The 24,107-nt window shown below is 38.2% G+C and overlaps 1 long non-coding RNA gene across 2 annotated transcripts; it reads right to left on the bottom strand.

The window, feature by feature from the left end:
- Positions 1–808: 808 nt before the first annotated feature.
- LOC104867006 lies at positions 809–23,889 on the bottom strand. 2 transcript variants are annotated; one of them, XR_781642.1, is made up of 3 exons: positions 23,838–23,889; positions 23,129–23,255; positions 809–863 (listed from the first exon to the last, which is right to left on the bottom strand). It is a non-coding gene; the product is annotated as an uncharacterized LOC104867006 (long non-coding RNA). The 2 variants fall into 2 exon arrangements; XR_781641.1 differs by lacking the exon at positions 809–863 and adding an exon at positions 22,904–22,984.
- Positions 23,890–24,107: the final 218 nt, after the last annotated feature.

Genomic DNA, 24,107 nt, shown 5'->3' on the forward strand with positions numbered 1-24,107 from the left:
TCTAAAAATTGGCTACAGCATTCTGCCAAGGATCAATCATCAAACTCATCAATTTTTATTATCCGAAGGCACTAATTACTCATCAAGTGCTGCTAATTTTGTCTTCTAAATATTGATTGGCGTCACCCTCCGCCCCACCGCCACGGTTTCCCTGGTGAGCATCTCGTCCTGACCATGCCCTACGCTTTAGTCTCATTCTCAACTCTGCGAGAGGACAGTGTTTTTACAGTACTTACGTGCTGCACTATTCACTTGCCCAAATCTGCTCATTTCTCGGATGGCTCCCGAGCCTCAGGTCCAAACTGAGCTCCTCCGGGGGGCTTCTCTGAACCCCCTCCAGCACACACACTTTAACGAAGAGTTTCAAAACTGCTTCCCCAAACCCAACAAATCAATGCCACTTGTCTGTTCTCAAGGTATTTGCATATATGAGGACACGTCCAAGCTTTGCAGTGACCCTGTTAAGTAGATAAGAAGACATAGCCCCCATTTTATGGACAAGAAAGACTATATGCTTGGTGCCAGGCACCTAGCTCACAAGATAGTCAGAACTGGTCCCAAATAATTTTCTCTTCCAACCTTGTTTTCTGAGCTGTTGAGATCAGAGAGGTGAATTCTGGAGAGGCTCAGGTGTGGATGGGAGAAGGGGACTCTAGCTGATTGACAATCTTGAGGACTAGACAGAATTATTTTGTCTACTTAACCGTCGTTTATTGAGTACCCACTCTGTTTCAGATTTGGTGATAGACACTTCATGCAAATTGTCTCGCATAGCAATGAAGAGCCTCATCTGCCTCATGTGATCCCCGTTCTCCTCTTCACTGCTGGCCTTTGGGCATGTCCTCCACGCTGCATTTTCTCCTCTACAAAAAGGAGATGATAAAGGTGCTTCCATCATGGAGCTATGGTTAATACGCATACAGCCTCCCACAGCGCCCACTACACAAGCCCAATCTCTGTTATTAGTACAGCATCCAACCCTCAAAACTATCCACATTTTTACCTTAAAAAAAAAAAAATGGAGGCCCATAGCATTTAAGTCATCCAAGGCTACATATGTAGTAAGTGACACCGTTCCAGCCCCCGCTGGTCTCATGCTGAACCTGTATACCCTTTATAGTTGCAGAAGAGTCTGATGGTTAAGAGTTAAAATGGGACCCTAGGGTCGTAAAGCCATTGGTCAGTTCTTTCTGATGGTGATGATATCCCAAGCAAGGTGCTTAACCTCACTGGTGGTATCTACATCTCAAAAATGATAGACCCTACCTCTGATTAGGCAGGTGACGTATGAAGGGACCACATACACTAATTATACTTATTACATCCCTTGAAGGATGAGGCCTTGAAGGATACAGTGCTAAAGATGCTTGCAGAAATACTTCTCGGCAGCTGGGATGAAGGTAGGGAAAGGGCTGGGTGACACCTGACTGGCTCCTACAGAAACGTGGTGGAAGGAAGAAAACCCTAAGCTCACTGGCAACCAAGAGTTAGCTATGTCAGTAAGCATTTTAACATGGTATTTTAAAAGTGTTATTCAATGTCTCAATAATGACAATGATTTCTACTAACTGTGTTTCATGGTGCAGGCTTGGAACTTTTTATTCATGTTACTGATGAAATTAATATAAGTGATGGATATTTTTTAACCTGAGTGGAGAAGGAGAATCATTACTAATTCAGTTAGGACTTTAAACTTGTCAGGTGCTGTTATAACAACTGTCAACCAGAAATTCTTGTCTGTCAAGTGGAATCACAGTGGAACAAAGCCTCTGTTGCACACAGTATTCATGGTCCACAAGGTCCAAGCAAGAGGGAATGATGCCCAGTCATTGGTAAGAATGGGTAGCTAGAAGCATTATATCTCAAACATATTCTTGGTTCTGCCTGCTTTCCTTCTTGAAGGCCAGGAATTACCCCATGAAAATTTAGATGAGACTGAAATTTAGAAATATAAAGAAAAAGTGAAGGGTACATATTGTTTTCACTGAAGCAGAACAGTAGCAAAAACTGTTAAAGGCTTGGCTTCAATTAAGTTGTTTTCTACTCTTAACATATCAACTCTCAAAATGAATTGGCTAACAAGGGCCCTTTAGTAAAACTATGTAAGCAGTACATTTTCTGGTACATTTAGTATGAAAAATGATTAACTAGACTGGCCCAGAAGGAAATCTGTTATTTAGGCATCATGAGAAATGCAGAATTTGTTGTAACCAGATCACCAAGTCTCTGCCTACAAATGGACAATGTTCGGGCTGTATATAAAAACAAAATTCTAGGGTGTGGTTTTGCACACCTGTAATCCCAGCACTCAGGAGCCTGAGACAGGAGGACTGCTGTGAGTTCAAGACCAGCCTGGGCTACATAGTGAGTTCCAGGTCGGTCTCAACTACATAGTGAGACCCTGTCTCAAACCTCATCCCCCCAAAAAAATTCTAACTCACAGCCTGCAGCAACCTGTCCAGGAAATCAGCCTCACATCTACAGCAAAACAGCCTAGGAGGCCAGCATATTCTAGGAGGACTCTGAAGGAAGCCAGCCTGTAGCTCTCGTACAATCCACGAAGTAAAACAGCTTCTGTAACAATCAGCCCAGAATGCTGGTTCCCTGGCCTCCTGCTGCCCAGGCCAACAGCCTCCTCTCAGGGACGCCTGAAGACTTTTTCCATTACTTTGCTGGCCTCTGAATCTTTGCCAAAACACACCTAGTTTATGACTTCCTTGCTACAGCAAGCATGGAATAAATGACCTTAGGTTTTTTTGTTTTGTTTTGTTTTTGGTACTGGAGATTGAACTTGGGTCCTTGCGCTTGCAAGGCAGGCCACCGAACCCCTGAGCTAAATCCCCGGCCCTTGAAGATATTTTTATTATGATGAAAATAATGAGAGAACTCTAGGTTTGAAAATTATCAACAAAGGATATTTTACCTTTGGTATCAGTAGCCACTGTCAGTTATATAAACAAAGCTATGAATTATGTGAAAATGACTACTAGCATAGCGTAAGGTAGGGTGTAAAAAAATAGAATTTGTAAAAAAAAGCTGACATAAGCATGTGTAGAAATACACTGTTTCCCATAAATATGACAGTTATTATTTGTCAACTGTTTTTAAAAGCCAGTGAGAAGAGGCATCAACTATCCAACTTCTCTTTCTAACCACATTTCTGTTTTCCTTGAGAATAAATTGCACATACAAAAAAATTACCATTAAAACATTTCCTGTTCCTTCCTTCTACCTCTTTTGGTTCCTTGGTGTTGCCTTCTATTTTTCAGCCAGCTTGAAATAGTCAGCCTTTTGCTTTCACAAAGAAAGAAAGAGACCATCTTTTTCATCACATATTTCACTAAGCTGCAAGACCAGCTGCATAATTTGTGCCAAATGAAAATGCGAAGACCCTGGTTCAAAAGTTATCAAAAACTTTTAGACAGTGACAGTATCGACTCAGGCCTTAGGCCCTTCTGAGCTGCTTCTGAGGCCAACCCAGGTCAGATATTTGTAAAATCAGCCCTGCTGGACCGAAAGGCAAATACATTTTAGGAAACATTTCTCCTCTTCTTTGGCTTCTTTTTCTCTTTGCTTTGCTAAGGGAATGATGCCATTCTCTTCATACCCAAACAGGAAGATAACAAGCAGAATTGTTTGCTGGTCAATCCTTGTAAACCCCAGTGTGAATTGTGAAGGGAGTCTACTCCCCAGAAGGAGAGGTTCTGCCTCCATTCTCCTTGGTCTCCATCACCAGAACTTCAACAACTCTGAGAATGCAAGGCCCCAGGGTTTAGCTCAGTGGTTCTGCCACCTGCCTCACAGCACAAGGACCCAAGCTTGATACCTAGCACCCAGAAAAACAACTCTGAGACTGGAGATCCTGAAAAGCAGGCAGCTGTTCCAGGAGGCTGGGTGTCCACATAAAAACAAGGCTCATATGTTCTTTTTAAGAAAGAACAGAAATCTGTCAGTGATAGATAAAAATTAGATACTGGAAGTTCATAAAGTGTGTTAACTGAATCATTAGATAGTTTATTTGCTAAGAATAATAAAAGCACACATTGAATAGCAAGTGGCCATGAATATTTAACCACAGCACATTCTTTTTTATGTGCAGAGTATTGCAGCTGTTTTAATGTAGAACAAAAAAGAAACAGCGGGGAAGCACTGTAGACATAAAGGAGATTCTTATTTTCCTTTTACTGTAAGGAGTCAGCTATTTTTCTTAATTAGGAAAAAAAATGAACCTATACTGTCTCGTGGTTTCAAAATACCAATCTTCAACAAACAAGGCCAGACAATGCCTATAAGTACGATCATTAGACAAAAAGATCCATTATTCATCCTCTTCTGGAATACTTACAGACAATAAGTTTAGGCAGCATAATTCCATGAGACCTGAAAGTTTTTCAGAACATGATTAAACTAGGACTATGGTCTATAACCCTAAATTGAAATGTTATGTGGAATTACATAACATATAAAACCCAAGCACTTTGAACTTCAATGTGACTTTTCTATGTTCACAAACATTGAGGTTCTAACGCAGTTAAGGCATTTTACTGTGGTACTTATTTTATCTTTGTTTAGGATCTCAGGCTGCTAGGGATTGAGGCACTAATAGGATGAATCACCAGGCCTAGTTATGTGTGCAGTCAGCCCCACACTCACCCTGAGTTTGCTGGAGGCCATTTGATAAACCTTTAAGATGGTGTGTTCATCATTCCCACCACACAAGGTCCTTTAATTCTCTTCTGTTTCTCTCAGTGGAGTTATCTACAAGAATCTGCTCACGATTGTAACCTTAAAATGGGAAACTGTTATTCCCATTAGGTTCTATGAATTAATTAAAATAATTCATGGATTTTCTCCTTCATAATAATGACAGCTTATTGAGCCAGGCAGTATTTAATGAAAATGTATCTACTATCTCCTTGTAGACCCCATTATAAGCCTCTGATACTCATATTTGCAGTAAGAGAACTGATCCTCAGAAAGATGAAGTGACTTTTTCAAGGTCATATACCTATGACCCCATTTGATCATGCTTGCAAAACTAGTCAGTGCTCTTTTGGTTTAGTCCCGTGGTCTTTTCTAGCTAGACAAATATTTATCAAGCTATAACTGCTCTAAGGGAACACTCAAAATTATAATGGCTCCTTTAAAAATCAATTTTTAAAATGATCCCCAGTCTTAGGTCCTTCTAACCTCTACTGCGTGCTGCCATACTGCGAAAAATAATTTAAGTCCTTTTGGCTTCAAGTATTTTTAGCTGTTCTCCATTTTGTTCAGTACCAAGTTCAAGTTCCTCTGCAAGGCACTTAAAGAAACTGGTATAGTAGAAAGTGCTAAGGATGTTCTGACAGACCCATGAGGTTTGAAACCTGGGTTGTAAACAACCAAACTTAAGACTGTGGTCAATGATGAGATGTGTGTCAGCCTTACTTTTCTCATCTGGAAACCTGGACAATCAAGTTGTTGGAAGTATTCAACAAGATAAAGAAAGGGCCGGGCAAATAGTGGGTAGGAGTAAAAGTCCATGGACTTCCCTGCCTCTCCATACCCCTAAATCCAGTTCCAATAGATGTAGGCTTTTACTTAGGCTGTTTTCTTGCCATTCTTTGGGCACAGTTACACAATCCTGCCTTTTCTCAAGTGTTCTAGGTCTAGGGTCTCCTCTCCGGCGCTCCCCGAGCGAGCTCACCCTTGCACATCCTCGGAGACCCAACCTAAGCCTTGCCGCTTCTGTGCACCCTCCAAAACTTTTCTCACACGTGTTCTTCAGATACTATCGTCTTGTGTCATGGATTCAGTGTCCCGCACTGCTAAACTTTTCATGCTGGTGTTACCTCTCCAAAGGTGCGATAAGCTTTTGAGAGAGGGCAATGAGGGAGGTCTTCATTTTTTTGTAACCCCCCCAAAAGGTGGTTGTCTGACACCCATGCAAATGTTCACTAAGTGTATGCCACATGCATGATGGGTACTGCATTGTAGTGCCTTCTGTTAAATTAAACCTCTCAGCCTGGGGGCTGAAACGTGAGAAAATGATGCTGCTATTTCCTCTCCTTCGGATGCAGATGCTTTTTAAAATATTACCTGTCTGACCTGTTTTATTTTACATATAGTATTTCCTCACCCATATTTCAATACGCCACTTAAAATCTGACCTGGAAAAAGTATTAAAGTGTATGCTTCAAGCAGGGTAGGCAAGAGCACCAGCTATGACTAATGTCTTCAATTTGTAGTATATCCAATTTGAAGAAGACCATGCTTTTTCATAAAGTTGCATAACTTCTGACAAAAACGTTTTCAGCCCCAGAACGTGTTTTTGAGAGAATTCAGCCCTTTGTTATACTAGGGGGAAATGTAAAAACCAAAGACACAACTTTCCTTGAGACTTATCCTGCATAGAAGAGGGGCGCAAAGACACATCAAATTGAATGTCTTCTTCTCATATGATTTATGAGGGTGGGAAAAAAATTGGTCCATTCTCCAAAAAAAATGGTTTATTATAAGTCTGGATAATGTGTGCTTGTGGACCATGTAGGTATTGGCAACTACTGAGTATCCGCATCAAAAATGATTAAAGAGAATGAATGAGAGATGATGTCATGTATTTATACCTCTACCGTTCTACATTAAATAAAACAAGACTGGATATTACCCACTTCCTAATATTTGTTGTTGCTGCCTTTGCAGGTAGAATAACAGTGAATTGTGTTCCAGATGAATCACGAGTCCCAGAATTCCACTTAACTGGTTGACTATAGGCACATAAAGAAGTAAGACTGAGACATGCTAGCATATTACACTGAAGTTTACACTGTACCCAGCAGTCTTTTCCTGTTTTGTAATTAAGAGTGGAAAATCTAAGCCAGAACCAAGATGTAGTATGAGTCTGATTTTAGACTTAATTGAACATAATCTCTTTAAAATGCACAAAAGTGGGCCGGGACTTAGCTCAGTGGTTCTGCCGCCTGCCTTACCAGCACCAGGACTTGAGTTCGATCCCCAGTAGCAAAAAAAATAAAATAAAATAAAATAAAATATACAAAAGTAAAACTTTTTTTTTTTTTTTTTGGTACTGTGGATGAACTTGGGACCTTCCACTTGCAAGGCAGGCAGTGGCACCACTGAGCCAAATACCTGGCCTAAAAGTTAAACTTCTAAAAATTCACAAGTAATAATATTAGCCTTCTAGTGGAAAAGTTTAAACTCTTATTTGCATAACAATTCAAATGTTTATTTTTAAGGGTTTAAGGAAAGAAAAGTTATGCAGGGCATGATAATATACATTTGTAATCCCAGCAACCCAGGAGGCTGAGACAGGAAGATTGTGAGTTCAGGTCAACCTGGATAGTATAACAAGACCCCATCTTAAAACAACAATTAAAAGTAATACTATCTAGCCCTGTTGTCCATTTCAAGCTAATAAAAACTGTTTTCAAATTTAAACTTTTGCTTTATTTCTTCCCTTGAGAATTTGTTTTACTGCTGAAGTAGATGTGAGAATTAAGATTTATAAAATGGAGTTTTGAATCAATCATCAGAAGCAAGAAATTGTTTTCAAGAATGGGAATGTATTCTGACATTTTAATTACAAGTTCAGTGGAAAATTTGGTAGTACAATGAAAGTCTGAAAATTACTATGTTGTCATTTTGAATTAATGATTATTAAAAAATCAGTTTTGAGTGGTAGTGATAAATTACAGAGAAAACTTATGGAACTGCTATCTCCTAATGTGCCAAGAGTGTTCAGCATAATTTACTTGATTAAAAATCTAAATAGTGGAAAAATACAGTGATATGGATGTTTTAATGGTATTATATAAAAATAAGCCAGATTTTTAGCAATTCAAAACATGTTCATCATTTGTAATATCAAAAAACTGGAAGCAATCTAAATGTTCAATATGAAAATTAGTAAGTAAATTAAAGTACATTCAGTTGGTGGATTAGGCAATTATTTAAAATTATAAATATGAGCACTACAAACTGAAAACTGCAATATGCATTTCAACTTGATGCTGTAATATCATTGTCCAATTTACAAAACAAATCCATTTTTGGAATAAAAGTTGCTAACTCCTATCCTCAAAATGTGCCTTAAGCTTCAAAATGGAGTCTTACTTTTTGAAAATTATTAGAAATAATGATTTGAAATCCAAGACTCCAAAATAATCAGAGTGCAAGGGACTTTTTTCAGTTTTTAAGAAAATGAACTTAGTTTTGATTGTTCTGAGTTGACGCAGAACTACTGCCATTGTGTCTGGTGTTGTTGTTTTTTTTTTAAGTCTTTGGAATTAATTATCCAATGGCCAGTAGAAAGTAAAACATTCATAATTTAAAAAGTAAACTTGCTCCTAACCTGAACTAGGAATGACATTTAAATTGCTCCGTACAAAAAAGGAAATAAATGTTTCATAAGAATAAATTGAAGTATTTTTATTAAAAAATAAATAAATTGCTTCTTACTGTACTATTACTCAGACATAATTAGTCCTCTAAATATTACTGTAATTAAAACCATGGGTTTAATAAATCACACAAATTCAAACCAAACAGAATCCTTACTGAATATTTAAATTCAGCATAAAAATTGTTTAATTATTGGAAGAAATTACAAAATTGTTTAGAAGCAGGCAGGCTATGAAAATATAAAGGTAAATGTATTTGTAGAAATTTTGTAATAACAGTCCTAGGACAAATAAGTCAAACTACCTGGGTTTGAGGTGAAAATAGACTGCACTTTTATTGTGGAATTGTTTTTGAGAGCATTTATGGATCAGTGTTTCTGGCTTGCAGTGAGGCATTTTAGTCTTTTATGATAAACTTTTTGAACTATGGAAATATGGACTACTTTAAGGATGTGTGTGTGTGTGTGCATGTTTGTGCAGGTGCCTGTGTATATATTTATATCATTTGTATAAAGAATGGTGCTTGGTACATGGGAAGTAACAAATAAAAGGCTGATACATAAATATTTGGGTTGATTGGACAGGGGTGTTGAAAACACAAGTCCAAATAAAATGCTTGAAGAGAGCTTTTGGGGACCTTAACCTTGGCTCATCCTGTTCTCTGTGACTTGGGTAAAGATATAGGAGATATGGTAAGCAAACATTCCAAGTAAGGTAAAGCTGGTGGGACTAGTCAATGACATCAAGATGCTAAGTTAGCTTAGACTTGAACAATGGGTTGAAGCTTATAAAAATCAATTTCACAGGTACTGGATGGCAGACAGCTTTTGTGGCAACTTGTATTAACTGGAGAATTTGTATAAACCAAGCTTAACCTGAGCCAACAGTGCTTTTTAAAAATGTTGTTGAACCATATGCACAGAGGCTTTTCTTTTTTGGCAGTAGTATTAAGGACTGAACCAGGAGCCTCCTGTATGCCAGATGAGCACTCTACCACTGAGCTACATCCCCAGCCCCGTCCTAACTATTTTAAGTGTATACCTCAGCGCTGTTGACTATATTCACACTTTTGTGCAACAGATCTCTTGCGAAATTATATCCTTTGAACAACTCTTCACTACTCTACCTTGCCCTTCATCCTGAGCAACCACTGTTCTGCTTTGTTTCTACAAGTTTGACCTGATTGCATACTTGATATAAATGGAATCACGTAGCATTTCTTGTTTCACTGAGGATGGTGTCCTCAAGCTTCATCTGCACTGTAGCATGTGACAGGACTTCCTTTTCAAAAATAAGTAAGAGTCAAAATAGATTTGGTTTTTATTGTAGAGCACACATATCAGGGCAAAGTGCTGCACACACAACTACAAATCTTTTTTGGGGAAAAATGCTGGAAAAAAACTGCAACTGCTTTAGTTATGCAGTCCCACATTGAGGAATTTACGCTGGCAAAGGAGTTCTGACCTCAGAGAAGGGCTTCTTGATGGAGGCTGCCCCAGATGTGTGTGTGTGTGTGTGTGTGTGTGTGTGTGTGTGTGTGTGTGTGTGTGTGTTTGCTATCACATTTATGTGTGTGTGTGTGTGTGTGTGTGTGTGTGTGTGTGTGTGTGTGTGTGCGTGTATAATATCACATTGTCTCTATGTATGCATCTATCCAGGAACATTCAGGTTGCTTCCACCTCTTGGCTGTTGTGAAAACTTCTGCAATGAACATTAATGTGTAAATATGTCCTTGAAATCCTACTTTCAGTTCTCTTATTTTGGGTATAACCCAGAGGTGAGTTTGCTAAATCATATGGTAATTCCATTTTTAACTTTTTAAAGAGCACCCACACTGTTTTTCATAATGACTGTTAACCTGTTACATTCCCAACTCCAGTAAACAAAAAGATTCTAATTTCTCCACATTCCCACCAACACTATTATTTTCTAGGGTTTTCTAGGTTTGTTTGTTTTATAGTGGCCACCCGAATGGGCATTCAGTGACATTCCACTGTAGCTTTGATTTGCATTTATCTGAAAATTAAAGATGTTGGTCATCTTTTCATATGTTTCTGATCCTATGAAATCTTTGGAAAAATATCTTTTCAAGTCTTTTGCCCATTATTTGGTTATTTGATTTTTGTTGTTGAGTTTTAGGAGCTCTTTATGTATTTAGTATACTATGCCCTTTTCAGGTATAGGGTTTGCAAATATTTTCTCCCTTTCTGTGGCTGCCTTTTCACCCTATTGATTATTTCCTTGGTTGCATAGAAATTTCTAAGATTACTGGAGTCTCATTTGTCTATTTTTTGTTTTTGTTATCTGTGCTTTTGAGGTCATATCCAAAAAAGTAATTGCCAAATTCAGTGTTGCAGCAGTTTTGCCCTATGTTTTCCTCTAAACTTTTCTAGCTTTATATTTCAAAGTTTAGATCTCTAATCCATTTTTAATTAATTTTTTGAATATAGCATAAGGGAAGAGTCCTAAGATTACTTTTCAGTTTGGAATTATTTATTTCAGATTTTGTGTAGCCTTAATAATGTTGCCATTCAAAGAGAAAGAAACTAACAAAACAAAATAAATACAAAACCAATACAATATTTGATTTTTTAATAACAAAGACATTGAGGGGGTTTAGTGCATATTTGTTTAGAACATGACCTTTGCAGCCAGGCCAACTTCAGGTCAAATCAAACAGCACCACTTGCTGTGGATATTTTGAGCAAGTTTGTTTTTTCCAGTCCTATGCTTTCCCAGTTATGAGAGAGAAAACTGGACTTTTTACTTTATAGGGATCTTAGGGCAGCCTCACCAGTTTGTGGAAGATTTAATTGAAATAATGTTACCATAATCTCTGGAATACAACACATCCTAAATGATATGTTGGCCATTATTATTACCATCAAACATTGACTTATTCAAGCTTTTCTATCCCTTCTCCTGACTCCCCCATGTCTTAGCATTTATTTGAGAACCTGATATGTTTCTTAATTTTGCTTGTGTCTAGCTGTAACAGGAAGGCTTTTTATGGAAATCTCTCCCAGAAAGTCTCTGTTTATTATTTGTCCTTGGTCTGGAAATTAAACTGAAACACTCCACCACTGAGTTAGGTCTATACTCTTGTGATGCTCTGGGCTGATGGATCTGTGTGGGGCTATTATCAGCTTGTATCTGCTCATATTCTGAAAATAGCAATCCACTTTTGCTCTGAGGAATAGTTCCTCCCCACTGCGTAGAGTCTTGGTGGGACTGTTGGTGAAGCTGCCTTGCACTCCTTGGCCAGGGAATAGGCATTTGGCCGAGCAGATTATTCTGGATTTGAATGGAATGAGAGAGATTGACAAAATGTTGGGAAATGGCGGAGCTAACTTAATCTAACAAGAGGACCTTGAAAAGATTATTGTTTCCTGTCCTCTAGATCCTTGTAGCCATTCAAGTTTCTGTTGTTTTGAGGACCTGTTTCTTCTATCTTTTCCTCATATTCTTCCACCATTTTTTTGGCCCAAGATTGCAGATTAAACTTGTGTTTTGTACCCTAAGAGCCTGAATGGATTCAACATTGGCCAGTTTGTACCATAATCAACCATTTACCTTTCTATCCTCCCCTGATGTCACATGCTCCCTAAAACTCGGACCTTTAAAGCTGTCCTGCTAGTACAGTCATCGTTGTTTGATCAGAAGCAGAAATCAATCTAATCTTTTGTGATAGGAAGTTCTATGTTCAGCGGTTTTTAGGTCACTTTCATGATAATTAAAACTGTTATGGCAATGAACAACTCATTTAAAAGGGTTTGACTCTTGGAAATTACCCAACCCCAGATTCTCCCATGTCCTGTATATACAACCCTTCCAAACATACTCAGAAATCAGCAAAAGAATCAACTGGGCAGTTGATAGCCTATAAAGTTCTCTTTTTAAAATTAGTACATGTTTGCAATACATAATGAATACAAAGTACATTCATTATCCCTGGTCTATACCTTTTTATAGGCTTTTGTTTTCTTAGAGGGCTTTATCAAGTGTTCTCTTCTTTCCAAATAGTCCAAGCAAAATGGAGCTTTTCTTCTGAGATGGCCCCTCTTTTCAACCTAGAAACTGTTTTATCATGAAATCTAATAAAATATTCAGCCTCATCTTCTTTCAAGTGGGTAATGCACATCTCCAGTGCAAGATGCCACTTGTCATAGCCAGGGGAATGTCCCACTTGGGGTGTTTCTTCACCGTGACTACTGAGGACATGTGGCCTTTAGACGCATCTGCCCGTTCATTCATTCATTCATTTAACAAATATTTATTGAGAACCACATTGTCTCTGCACACTGCACTAGGAGCTGAGATACCATGGTGGGCAAAACCGGGAAAGGGTCACCCTCTCGTGGAGCCAGCTCTCCAGTCAGAGAAATAGACCACAATTCATCATTAAGGGTAAAAAAGGAAATGCCAGTGTTGTGAGACTACGTGGAAAGGTGACCTCTCCTAGCTTGAGTGATCAAGGAATGCACAGGCAAAAAGAGACTTGGTAAGGACGCTAATCCCCAACTGCCTGGGTTCTAGGTACTACTCAGATAATGTCTCCCTTTATGATATTTTGACTTCATTTACTTTATTTATCTATGAAATGAAGGTGTTAGACTAAGTGATTTCTACCTCTACTACTAGTTTTTTTTTTGTTCCAGGGATTGAACTCGGGTCCTTGCGCTTGCAAGGCAGGCCACCGAACCACTGAGCTAAATCCCCGGCCCTCTACCTCTAATATGAGTTTTTAATGTTATTCTTTCTAGCAGCTTTATGGAGGTTATAATTTATATATCATAAAATCACTTCTCATGCATGTGTAATTATATACCTTTCAGTATATTTACAAAATTATGCAACTGTCACTGCAATATGATTTCAGGACATTTCTATCATCCCCAAAAGAAATCTTGTGCATATTTGCAGTCACTTCCCCTTCTCACTTCCAGCCCTAGGAAATTGTTAACATTTTCTCTGTCTCTATAGGGTTCCTTTTTTGTTTTTTGGGTTTTTTCTTTTGTTTTGTTCTTTGAGACAGTGTCTCACTATGTAGTTGAGACTGACCTGGAACTCACTATGTAGCCCAGGCTGGTCTTGAACTCGCAGAGATCCTCCTGCCTCAGCCTCCGAAGTGCTGGGATTACAGGCATGCACCACCATGCCCGGCTTTAGGCTTCCTTTTTGGTCCATCTCACATAAATGGAATCCTACCATATGTGTTCTTTTCGTGTTCATATGTATTTTTTATTAATAGGATGTAGCACTTCAGATTTATTCACTTTGTAAGGATCACCCTGGTCAAAGTATGTATCAGTTCTCTGATTCCTTTTTACTGGTGGGTAACATTCCATTGTTCCCTTTCCTTAATCCACCCACCACTAATGTGCTGTATCTGCCCTTTTTTTTTGTCACTGTGAGTAATGCTGCTATGAATATTCAAGCACTCAAGTCTTTTTGAGGACATTTGTTTTCATTTCTCATTGATAGATACCTAGGAAAGGAATCCCTGGGTCATATGGAATTTTATGTCTAACATGTTTAGAAATTACCAAACTGTTTTCCAAAGTGGCTGCACCATTTAATCAGAGACTTTGTTTCCATTTTTCCTTTTTTCATATTTTTCTCTTCCCTTATTTCCTTTCCCCGTCCCACTTCCCCTTCTCCTTTTTCTCCCTATTTCACATTATCACTTACACCATTTGAACCTTATTTACACTTTTAGTTTTTACACCACAGAAACTAACTATTCAGCATTTACTCGAGTGTGTCCTATATATTTCACGTAAAGACTTTGTTTCCATTTTTCCTTTTTTCATATTTTTCTCTTCCCTTATTTCCTTTCCCCGTCCCACTTCCCCTTCTCCTTTTTCTCCCTATTTCACATTATCACTTACACCATTTGAACCTTATTTACACTTTTAGTTTTTACACCACAGAAACTAACTATTCAGCATTTACTCGAGTGTGTCCTATATATTTCACGTAAGAGTGTGGCCACAATGGACTGTACCATTTTAAATGGATGAATGGTCCAGCTTCTCCATATCCCAACCAACACTTGTTGTTTTCTGTCTCACTGATTAGTTGTGGATGTGAAGTACTAACTTTGGTCTTGATTTGCATTTTCCTCAGTGGTATTGAGTATTTTGGAAATGCTCAATTATAAATTATAAATGATATTATATAATAGGAAGAAAAGGTCTAAAAGAGTAGGGAAAGTAAGAGGGGTAGGGGAAAGGTAAGAAGGCAAAAGAAAAACTATGAGAAAAGGCAAACATGGAAACAGTATCTTTGTAAACTTATCTTAAACAGGTTAGGGTGGAGGGGGTGAAGGGAGGGCTGGGGAATGGGGAAAATATAAGAACCAGGATACATCATGTAAAGGTACAAGATCCCAATGATGAATGTAACTGTATCGTATACCTAAAATGTACCAATAAACTAAAAAAAGAAAAGAAAAGAAAAAGAGGAAAGAAGACCTTGAGGTTCATCCATATAGAAACGTATGTTTCTAATTTGTTCTCTTTTTATTGCTGAGTAATGTTCCATTTTATGGATATACCACATTATATATACAGACATAAACATTCTCCAATTAATCAACACTTTCCCCCTTTGGTGGGAACTATTGTGAATAATGCTATTAAAAGCAATCCTGTCTAAATCTAAGCCTACATATAGTTTTAATTTCTGTTAGGTAAAGATATCCAACAGAATGGAATTTCTGGACTATCTAGAAATTTATGTTAATGTCTTTATAAAGTTGTCAAATTATGTTCTAAAGTGGTTTAACCTCTTGCATTCCTGTCAGTAATGTAGAATTTTGTCCTTCTCAACATTGATATTATCAGTTTTTTAAAAAAATTATAGTCATTCTGGGTGATGTGAAATGGCATTTCCTTGTGGTTTTTAATTGGCGTTTAATTGACTAATGATGTTGGACCTCTTTTGATGTGCTTATTAACTGTATATCTTCAGTGGTGAGATGTCTATTCAAAACAAATTTTTAAACATTTTTTGATTGGTTGTTTGTCTAATTGAGTTGTAATGGTTCTTTGTATACATTATGCCGAAGTCCTTTTTCGGATAAAGAGCTTGCGAAATAGTCTGTCCTCAGCCCATTGCTTGTTTTTTCTTTTTATTATCATAATGGTATCTTTTGAGGTCCACCAGGGATTTTGATGTAGATTTTCTTGAAGCTTAATTACACTTCTCTTTGCTTTTTAGGTTAAACAGAAAAAAAAGCACTAGTGTGGGATTTTAAAAAACTGCTAATAAGATTCATTCATAAACAGTTAACTTGGACTTAAGAGTGAATTAATTTCCTTTCTCATCACAGAAGATTTTATATTTTGTCGAATGTTCCTTACTTCTAAATCTTCCTCATTCTAGTTACTTCACATGGACACAAGGTTTCTGATAAAATGTGGATATAGAATTTTACATAGTGGGCCTCTGTATATATGATCTGTATACATGATCTGATGAATAAGGAATAGTAATTAATTCTTGTTTCTCAGTATTTGAATACCATATTATCCTTAATGTAGCCTAACATTGCACATTAAAAAAAATACCATTGTAGTCAAAACCATCTTCAGAAATAAAAACAAATTCGGAAGCCTCATATTTCCTGATTTCAAAATGTACCATAAAGCTACAGTAGTCCAAACACTATTATGGTTCGGGCCAGGGATTTAGCTCAGTGGTTCTGCCGCCTGCCTTGTAAGCACAAGGACCTGAGTTTGATCCCCAGTACCAAACACAAAGCAAAAAAACACTAGTATGGTTTCATTTAGACAGACCACATAAACCAATGAAACAGTGCAGAGAACCCAGAAATCAACTTCATATAGATGGTCAAGTGACTTCAACAAGAATCCCAAGGGTACACAAGGGGGAGAGGACAGTTTTTTCCACAGATGCAGCTGCAAAAACTGGATATCCACATGCAAAAGAAAGAGGCTGGACTTCTACCCTTCACTGTATACAAAAACCCACCCCAAATGATCTAAACACTTAAAACTGTAAGTCTTAAAGCCATAAAACACCAGAGGAAAGCATAGGGAAGAATCTTTATGACAATGAATGATAAATTACTTTTTTGGATATGATTTCAAAAGCACAGGTAATACAAGCAAAATTAGACAAATGACAGCAAATTTAGAAACTTCTGTGCATCCAAGGAAATCAATCATTCAGAGAGTAAAAAGGCAGCCTACAGAAGGGGAAAGAAATGTTTGCAGACCTTTTGATGAGGACATGGAGAAATTGGAACCCTTGTGCACTATTCATGGGAATATAAAACAGTACAACCATTATGGAAAGCAATATAAAGTTTCCTCAAAAAATTAAAAGTAGAACTAGTCTATGATCCAGCCATCTCACCTTTGGGTATGTACCCCCCCTCCAAACTGAAAGCAGAATCTCAAGGAGGTATTTGCACATTCATATTTATTGTAGCCTTTTTCACAATAGACAAAGAGTAGAAGCAACCTGAATGTCCACCAATGGATGAACATGAAAATATAACACATACATATAGTAGAATCTTATTCAGCCTTAAAAAGAAGGAAATCTTGTCACATGCAACAACATGGATCAAGCCTGAGGATATTCTGCTAAATGAGAGTTTGTACTTTCTCATAAAGAATACCTTATATGTACTACAACTCATTTCACATGAGATATGTCCAAAATCAAACTTTTAGAAAGTAGTGTGGTGGCTGCCAGGTGCTGGCATGGGGGAGCAGGGAAAAGTGGTTGTGAGGTGAATTCAGAGTTTTAGGTTTGCAAGATGAAAATATTCTAGAGATGTGTCGCACTATGTGGATATAGCTAATGCTACTGAACTGTACACTGAAAAAATGGTTAAGATGGAAAAAAACTAATTTGAGGAAGTTGGACTTTCCAAGAAGCAAACATCTTCAAATATTATTACTGAAGGAACCAATGCATCAATAGTGACTGTACCCTTGGAATTGTTTCCAGGTGAAATGAATAACAGAAATAAAAGTCCTAAAAGCTTGGGGAGACTAATGTACCAGGTCTGATGTGATCTAATCAGAAGTAGCTATTATGCATAGTTAGTGCCTTATTAAGGTGGGGAATAAACAACTTAAACTCATAATATTAGACCATCTTAATGTAATTGTATCTATATACACAATAGCAATTTGCTTCCATTTTTACACACAGGCATAATACAAATGTTGGACTATCAATCTTTGGTCTCAACCAAGATTTTACAGATTTGTTTCTGTAAGAAAAATTTTCAAGAAGTCTTTAAGGAAGTTTAGAATTTCACATAGATGGAAAGAGGAACTCCTTCAATATTTAGTAACTACATTTTAGCATTTGGATCATTTGCAGGTTTCTTTACCTCCTCAATTTAATTGCAAACACCTTCAACAGAGTGATAGCAAACTAATTAGCAATTCCTTTTCCTTAAAAAAATACTCCTAATCAAGAAAGATAATCATTTTTGATTAAACAACAAGCAGAGTTATCAAGTGCAAATTTGCAATTGATTACAGAAAAAAAATGGTGCGTGCTTTCCCTCTTAATAACAGTAAGCATTATTTCTTTTCCACTCAGTTATATTTAGTTTCTAAGATTAATTTAGGCTGATCCATCACTTTTTCATGGTGTACTCACTAGAAATGTCTACATTATTTCCCATAAGAATAATTTCTGTGCAAGTAAAATATCCATCTGTAAAATACACATAACGATAAGAAATCTGGCAGTTGTTCAAATATTTTAATAATGTGGGTTCAGCAAACCCCCTATAATTCAATCTTTCAAATCTGTCAGTAAATATTAAGGCCTAAAATATACGAAGCTGCCCGTCTAGAGTGACTCTTGGGTCTTAGAAGAGTTAGTTCTTTTATCTGTTTATTGATTAATCCAGTAAAAAGTGTAACAGGCACCTAACATGTTCCAAATATCAGCCTTGGTAACAATGGACAATGGGCAAGAGACAGTTCCTGTCCTCAGGGAGTTTCTAAGCTAACTGGGGAGACAGGAGAGTTAATAGGCAATTGCAAAGCTACCAGAGGGAAATGAGCAGGATAAACATAGAATGGTCTTGATGTTGGAGGAGTTAGGGAGACGAGCAGGAGGCGCAATATAAGGTTAGGCTTCAAGAACTAACAGGGGTTAGGTAGGTAAGGTAAAGAGGAGAGATCCACATGGGCAGAGCTGCACATGTGCAAAAAAACATCTTTGCAAAGACTTGTAAGAAGTTCAACATGCTGGGAATAAAAGTGAGAAGAGAAAATGGTGAGAAAAGGAGCAGGAATGAAAAAGGACCATTGTATGAAGAACAACGTGCACCTTCTGACGAAAGTTGTGTTCTGTTGGAAAAGCACTGATCTCCTGTAAGGTCTATTTTAATTATGTCTTATCAGAAAAATTTGAATTTACCTTTTTCTCCCATATGTGCTGTATTGCAAACTGGATCATCCTGGTTCAGAAAATGCAGTGCAAAAGCAAAACATGAAAGCAATTGTATTCTTCATTTTTTAAGTTGTGCTTTGATTTCATATGAATAGATGAGAGGAGATAGAAGAGTGATGGCAGCAACACTTTAAGCTTGGGAACTCCAAGCTGTAGTTGCCTTCCCTAATGTGTTAGGAAAAGAGATACATAAAAGCATCAACTATTTTTGTTTATTCTCAACAGAGATAGAACCTAAAACACAGGAGATACCCTGGTGCAAATTGTAGGGCACTTTTTCTACATTGAAACCAAAATGAAGAGAACAAAGTATCCCCATCTTAAATTACCAGTAAGAAGCTAATTTGTTGGGAAAACACAAATCTAATCTCAGTGACCAGAATGTATTGTCAAAACATGACTGTGTTTCGGGCAACAAAATGGCTAGGCCATCGATTTGGAATACCGTGTAGCACATTGGTAAATAACTGTGGCATTTGCGTCAAATACACCTAGGTTTAAATCCTGATTCTGCCACTTTCTGTCACTTTTGCGTCTCGTTCCTCATGCCTGCTTTTCCCCCAGTGCTGGTGAGGGAGAAACAAGCTGTCTTCGCTTCAGATTCCACAAGAAGCAGGGCTTAAAAAAAAAGCAACTGTTGACATGCACCCTCTGATTATATGTAGAGAAATCAATAAACAGTTGATTCTTTTAGTTGAATAAAAAATGTCTTGAGTATACAGCATGCACTTTTTATGCAAAAAACAACTATTAAAAAGAGTTTCAGGTCCATGTGGCTACCGTATTTTGAGAAAGATGGTCTGGGAAAGCTTTCTGGCACTTTCTTCCGCACAAACAGCCCAATGAATAGACAATAAACAGCTGCGTAGACAGATAAGTAGGTATTGAATCAGTGCAATATTCACGTACTAAATGCCTACTATATTCAAAGGATCACAATAAGCAATGAAGAACATGTAGTAGACAAGCACCAGTAGTGCTGCAAGCACAGCCTACTGTCAGTTTGGCATTTGTGAAGACTAAGCGAAGTATCCACAGTACTGTGCAGATGAAGAGGAGAGATGATTCCTTTGGTCAGAGGGATGAAAAATAGTTGCATGAGAGAAGGTTAGTCTGAGCTGGTTTTGGGGGGAATGGGAATACTTTGGTAAGTAAAGAGTAGGAGGACATTTCAAATGGAGGAAGGAGCATAAGCATTGGAGATGGATGGATGGGGTTCGAATCCAGATCCGCCATTCTTTAGCTATGTTATTTACGAAATCCCTGTAATAATTTTTTTATATGTTAAAATGGGATAATAGTTCCTATCTTACACTATTTTTTTAGTTAATTCAGTGCGAAGTGCTTAATGCGACACTTGGGGCATAGTGCTAAAAAACTGCAACTATTACTACAATTTTCAAGAGCAGAAGATCCTGTGGGGCAGGAAAGTACATTGAGTAGGCTTGCTGAAGAGGAGGACACTGAAAGATAACGCTGAAGTTCAAAGTTGAAACCATACAGGGAACTGGATGCCAGACTAAGGAGTCTGGGCTTTGTTCAATAAGCAAGGAAATCTTTTTTAAAAACTAGATTAGAATTAAGTGTATCACAGATCAACAGTTGGCTACTCCCTAGCAAAATGTTGGACCTTGGAGAAGGAGCTAAAGAAACCGCCCTCTGTTTCCAACTCCATTTAACCATATTTTATGTCACAAACCCTGTCCATTCTGGCCCTTTCTTATCAATGAGCCTCTTTTGAGAAGAATTATTGTGTTCCAGGTTTTTAGCCCTCAGGTTACTAAAATAAATGTGTATATAACCTTTGATACTGCCCGTATCTCTGGATCATACATTCGGGTGATGCTGAGTGGTGATTATTTCTGAACCTAGGTGTATCCTCTGGTCTTCCACAGTCCTGTGACTTGGGCTGCTCGGTGTGGGTTTAACCCCATCAAAGAGTCATCAACCTTCTCCACCCTCACAGTTTTCCCCTTTTTACTGTTGGGAAGACCAGAGATAATTAATAACACCACTGACCTGGCTTACAGAGGGCACATCATGAACTGTGTGGCAGGACAACCTTGCTGCTCACTACATGCAGAGATCCCCAGGCTGGATCTGAAAAATCACAACTTAGAAAACTGTAGTCTGCTAGGACGGCAGCTTCTGGAGGTGGGGGACTTGGCCGCAAGCATTCTATGCTCATCTCTGTGGACCCCTGGGGTTTCTTGGTGTTCTTCCTTATTCTTGGTTTAAATCAAGCCTGAGATGAGTGAACTATAGTGTTCTATGAGTGCTCGTTCTCTTGAATTTGGATATTGATTATTTTTTATAGAGTTTAAACCAAGTTTTATATTCTGTAATGAAAATGGGTACCTGTTTCTAAGTAAACTGTTTACATTTGTCCAAAAAAGCTAGATTAGAATTGACTTTTTAGATTAAATAAGCAGCAGTGCAGTGGACAGGGAAGTGAAGGAAGGAGAAACTGGCTTCAAAGTGACTAGTTGGAAAATCTGAAAATAGTTTGGCTACAGAGCTAGAAGTGTTTGGGGCAGCAGTGGGAAGGGACAAGAAAGAGTGGCAAAAGGAGTTGCTTCTGTGCATCTGAAATACTGAGCTTGACATGACCATAAATGGAAACTTGGGGGCACAAGTTGGATGAAGAGTGGTCTAGAAAAGAGGAGATAGGAAGCAAGTATGCTGGCCTCATTCTCTCAGCCCAGTGAGTCGACAGGATTTGGAAAAGGAGCCATGTCCATCCATCCAAGAGCACTGGGAGGCTGGCCTGGAAACGTAAGGCCAAGGAGACCCTCCCACAAAGCAGTGTTTGTTGCAGACCAAACAGAAAAATGGAGAAGCGGGGTGCAGGGATCCTGGACACATTCCGTGTGGACCTGGAGATGGATGGCTCCGTAGGAAGGGGGACTCTCTCCACACCATGAAGCACAGATGTCAACACTGAGAAGATCTGCGCTGTTAACGTATAGGAATTCAGTTTATAGAGAAGGTTGTAACTAATCAGTCCTATGATTCTAACCAGCTTATTTGTACTTCCACAGTTTCTTCTTAAAGTGAATAGTATACCTGGCCTAGTGGTCGATGTACAATTCTGGTTGGTTGATTCTCAATGGGACCAAGTCCTCTTATGTTGAATCCCTTTATGAGAATTAGTATTTATCCACCGCTCCCATTTCTCTCAATTCTCTAAAACCTGATATAGGTTTTCTAAGGTGTTCTACTTTTCTGGAAATGAGGTCAGAAATAGAAGCAACTAAACACCTCAACAACATGAGAAGTTAGAAAAGAAGTGGCCCCCAGAAAAACAGGTCAGTGAGTAACAGATACCAAGAGGTAATAGATATTTGGTGTAGAAGCAGGTCATTTGCAGGAACTCTTGTCAAGCCAGCCGGAAAGAAACTTGGTAAGTTTGCTTACAACTCCCCAGAACCTACTGTTAACGGTACTCGCAAACCTATACGATTCCTGCCCAGTGGGAGCTCTGTGTTCTGGTGCATAACGTGGTGACACACATCTGAAGAAAGAAGACATAAGAAAAATTTTCTGGATATGTAAAATAATAGGACTAAAACACATTTTATGTGTTGAACACTGTGCTAGGCTTCAGAGATACAAACATCAGTGAGTAAGAAGTCATCCATCCTCAATACTTTCATTCCAGTGATCTTCCTTGGCAATGCTTAGCCAGGGCAGAAGAAGGCAGCACAAATATGTGCAAAGCTACTCACAAAACAGCAGAAGATGACTGAAAGAATATGAAAACTGAATATCTAGGCCTTAAGTCAAATACAGATCAAGGGATACTAACTTCATGGTGAAGCAAAACTGCTCTCTTAGAAGCGTAAATGTTTTTCGTGTAAGGAAAATTATGTGGAAAGCTTCTTTTTAAGTGACAAACATTTTTTTGATGCAAGGAAGATCATACACTTCTTATTGGAGATCGCTAATTGGCATTTCGATAACTGGAACATTAGCGTATGTAAAGTTCTTTCCTCCTACCCTGTAACAATGCAAACGCTGCAGTTCTCTGTGCTAAGTACAGCAGATGTTCTAGAATCCACTCTAGAGAGGACATCCAGCAATGCCAGGGTTCAAGTCTTGGAGGCCAACCTTCTAATGTAGTTTTGCTAGAAGTCCAGGAGATGGGGAGGGAGGAAAGAAAATGCAGGAAGCAGGTGAGCTTCTCCCTCCTCATACTACTCCCTCCCACCAAAGTTCTGTTCTAATTGAGGGTGGAGGAAGAAAGCTTGGGGACAGCAAGAGACAGTCACCTTTTTTCCTGCACTGTCCCCTCACCAGGAGCCCATGTTCCACTGAATCCTGCTGACGTTCTGTTCTTCTTCGCCAGTGTTCTTCCTGTCCCAAAGATAGACTTTGTTCCTTCGCTGTACCGCTATGCTGAAAATCATATAACATTTGTTTCTGAAATCCACAGGAAAATAAGGTTGACTATGCAGCCTTTCAGTTAATAGCAAACTCTACCAGAACGCAGAGTTTCCAAATTACAAGGGAAATCTATAATCTTCCCAGAACAGTGATGAATGAGTCTATGAATAACAGACTTAATACAAAGGCATTTATCTAGAGGCACAGGCAGAAAACGCAGTAGTTCCTAAAATTATCCCTTTGGAAGGAACATACAGGTGAACCAATGATATTAGTGTCTGCAATGGTATCACAATGATTAAAATCTATTACGAGTAGTGGTGGAAATCAAATGAATAATGATGAGCAAAAATTGCTTATAAGGTTATTGAGATTAATCAAGAAACTGTACATTGAGAATATGAACTAGCCCCCCAAATTGGTAATACAATTGCACTGTAAATATTTAAGACTAGGTAAGCATGGTCACCATAAATATTCACCAAAGACAATCTGTCACCAAGGGGACAAAGGTGGGGTAGAGAAAGTCATGGCATATTCCACCTGCATTTAATTGTAGGATTATAATTTACAAGGTTTGGAAATGGTATCTACCTTTGTTCACATTTAAGGAAGTCAGCAGCCAAATTCTACATTTTAATTTTTTTTTAGAACTTGGAATACTTAGATATTCTTTCAGGGGGTGCATGTAGGCCGCAACCTTGTTGCACACAATCCAATAAAGCACAGCTCTCCCCAAAGGGTAATAATAGCTTAGAACTCTATGCTGTAACATAGATTACAGAAGGACAGGGCATTTCCTGAGAAAGGCAGACCTGTGGAGATTACTTGTATTTTAATAGGATCACAGTACAATGAAGGCAA

Source organism: Fukomys damarensis, unplaced genomic scaffold (genome assembly GCF_012274545.1).
Source record: "Fukomys damarensis isolate Sample0158 unplaced genomic scaffold, DMR_v1.0_HiC HiC_scaffold_33, whole genome shotgun sequence".
In the NCBI taxonomy this organism is placed as follows: Eukaryota; Metazoa; Chordata; class Mammalia; order Rodentia; family Bathyergidae; genus Fukomys; species Fukomys damarensis.